We start from the raw sequence: 3,565 nt of genomic DNA, 5'->3' as shown, positions 1-3,565 counted from the left end.
CAGTGCAATATCTATGAGACAGCTTTCTTATTTTAATGTTTCTGATTATGTGAGCTACCTGATTTGTTTCCAATCTGCTCAAGTGATGTACTACTTTGTTACAAACAAATATCAAATAAATGTTTTTTCATTGTTTATGCTTTGAACAATCATTTTCGGAACCTTTTAATAGTTCAGTTTTGTAAATACATTACAAATCTGTCATATTCATACAATAGTATTTAACATTCAATGTACACATAATTGCTGAAGCCAACTGTTATGATTTCTCTGTGATCACCATATTCTCACAATTTAGATTGTGACCTCTGATTTCCACAGGTTATCAAAAAGACAGGGCAGTGCTGCGCTTTGGAAAATATTGGTGGAAGGCTGCAGGTTAGAATCCCTCGACTGGCTCAGAAAGTCTTAGTGAGGAAGAAAACAGGTAATGTTCTTCAAGCATTTAAGGTTTTATGACTGTTTGGGCCGACAGTGGCCAGTAGTTGAGGACAAGCCTCAAGCGACCTAAGTTACTCATAATATGAATGTGCAGAGTAAGGTGTTGAAATAGCCAAACCTTTCCATAAGTTTTTATTCAAAGGGCTGGTCAAGCCCCAGGAGGAGAAGCGACCTCAATTTTGACAGAAATTCAGATGATTTTTGCGAGTGTAAAGAAAAGACAATGCTCTGGTCACTCTTTAGTTTCCTGATGCAACTCAAATGCATCATTAGATGCCATGTCATGCAGATTCCCTTGCAAGAAAGATTCCACATTTCAACCTCATTACCGCCAATTAATAAAAATAAGCAGAGTGTGCAATATATAGAGACAAAATTTAAGTGAACAATGTGTAGTACCAGCAAGGGCTGGACAACAGAGGTGATTACATACCGGTAATATTAATTGATATTTGCTTGCAAAGTCAATAATCTTGACACCAATGATACCATTGTACTTCAAGTCCAGATTTGCAAGTTTGATTTTTTAAATAAATGTATTGGTTTTGTAGATTGATTTTTTGCATAGTTTGCATTTTCTTTGATTAACAACAGCAGTCTTCAGTCTGCAGAGTGACATCTGACTCCCTAGCGTGATAGCTTTCCAAAGCCACAGTATCCTACTACCTCTAGCCTCATTGTGGCACCATTGGAATGTGTATTGGCAAGTTCCAGGCCAGAGATGTACACTGTGCCAGCTACTACCCATAATTCTTTTCCCTCAATTAGTGCCAGCTGCTCGGCCTTTAGTATTGACAGATAGTTGTACATTATCCCCGGCTGCATTAAATGCTTCAGAGATTTGCACTGTAATTTCAACCACAAAGTTTAGCAAATCCTTGACACTGCGCTAACTTGTAGTGGTGCCACTTCCTAAAAACATTAGTCTGTTACACCATCATTCTGGTGTTATGTGTTGTTTGTGGTTTCCTGTGGTGAGACAAATTGAATTAGACTTTGCTCTATAACTTAAGGACAGCGATGACAGGCATGTCATTATCATTCATATAATGTCTTAATCAATTTTAAAGGGTCTGATGTAAAGGTAAGTGTTAGTAAGTCAACAAAAGATTCATTTTTGCCATAACAGAAATATTTACTTTCATTTCACCACCTTGGAAAAGGAATACATATAGCCCCACAGGGTTTTCAGTCATCACCCTTTCATATGGATACTGAATCCCACCACAGGGAACACTGTAATCTGATCATTCGTCTTATGATAATATTATAGTTAGGACTGTGAAAGGTCAAACCACAGCACATGTCTTGTTTTACGTGGCCACTGCTGAGAGAACTCACAGATGGCTTCAGCATTGCTGTAGGGCCAACGGCCTGCAAAGTGCCTCTGGGAGAGGGGATAAATGCCAGTGAGGACCCCTACCCCTTTTTCACCCTTCTCCCCACAGCTTTTTGCCTCTCACTCCTGCGTAGAGCCTTGTTTGAGACTTCTCACCATTGGGATACGTGCTCCTCAGTTGCTCGTGTCTCGAAATGCGTGCGACAGCGGAATCCACTTTGTACACGTTGCCTTTGGAATCGGCACCCAAGGGGCATATCAGAGTAATTAGGGAGGATTAACTGATGATCATCTTTTGACCATGTGGCCACACTGTTTAAATGTCAGCAATGGTTCATTTTGCCAGCTGTCTTTTAAACTACCGGTTTTACCCCTTTTTCACATTTTTCTGCAATCAAATTAATATGTGTATTTATAAGTAGCCCAATGTGTAACATGGGAAAGACAAACAGTTTTCAAAGGGATGCATAATGTTAAATTATATATACTATTTAAAAATACTCATTTCACATACAGCATCATGTAGACACTTGTGTTCTCCTGTTACTTCTCTAATGTGCACAGCTACTGCTTCTCAGGTCGTATTCAGCAACTGTACACCACTCTCACAACCCAGAAGTAACAGTGCTATTTAACAGAGTCATCAAATCCAAAATAAAATGACATGAACTATATTTAACCTAACTTTACCTCTCTATTTTTGGAACTGTTATGAGAAATACTTTGCCGAGTAGAAGGCACCTGTTTCGATTAAGAAATGTGAACGTAGATGGAGAGGACGATTTTTATATCTTTTTGGCAATGCGTGAATACATCCAATTATGTCACACTTTAAAATGTAATAATCACATAATAAAATAAGATTAAGGCCAGAGATTCATAACCCTAACCCTAACACCAGATTTGATGGTCTTCTTGCATGGACTTTGGTCTTCAGTCCACCCCACAGATTTTCAATGGTATTCAAGTCAGGGCTTTGTGCAGGCCATTCAATAACATTCACTTTGGTCTTCTGGAGGTAGTTCTTCACCAGGAGCGACGTATGTTTTGGGTCGTTGTTGTGTTTTGAAGACAAAGCGACGACCCGGACCCAGTTTTGCTGCTGACTGCTTGAGGTTTTCTTTCAATATCTTCACATATCCTTATTTCTTCACGATTCCTTCCACCTTGACGAGATACCCAGTTCCAGATGCACTGAAGCATACCCACAGCAAACTACTCCCACCACCGGGTTTCACAGTGGGGACGGTGTTCTTTGGGTTGTACGCCTCTCCCTTCTTTCTCCAAACATAAGCAGCGTCTCTGTGGCCAAAGAGCTCTAGTTTTGTCTCATCTGACCAAAGGACGCGCTTCCAGTATACATAATCTTTCTTCAGGTTGTCCTTAGCATACGTCAGTCCGGCTTGAAGGTGTCTTTTCTGCAGAAGTGGAGTTTTTCTTGGTCTGCAACCTTGCAGTCCTTTCCTGTGCAGGGTTCTAGTTATCGTCTTCTTTGAGACTACAATTCTCGACGTGGCTAAGTCATTCACTATTGTCTTGGCAGTTGTTCTGGGGTCTTTGCGGGTCTTACCATGCTAATTGCTTCAGCAGTAGGAATTATGTTGTCACTTTATATTTGTAGTTCAAGCGAATGTTAAAAAGTTTGGAAAAATATAATATAAAATCTAAAGTAATTAGTTTGAATTAAAATGTTAAATTTTTACTTGCACAAAATACTGTTTGGGGTGCCCTTTAAGCCCTGTTGTCATAATGGCAAAGTAAACTATTGTTGTTTTCCTTGCAAAT

Source organism: Ammodytes marinus (genome assembly GCF_949987685.1).
Source record: "Ammodytes marinus genome assembly, chromosome: 12".
Classification (NCBI taxonomy): domain Eukaryota; kingdom Metazoa; phylum Chordata; class Actinopteri; order Uranoscopiformes; family Ammodytidae; genus Ammodytes; species Ammodytes marinus.
This window is presented reverse-complemented; position numbering follows the sequence as displayed.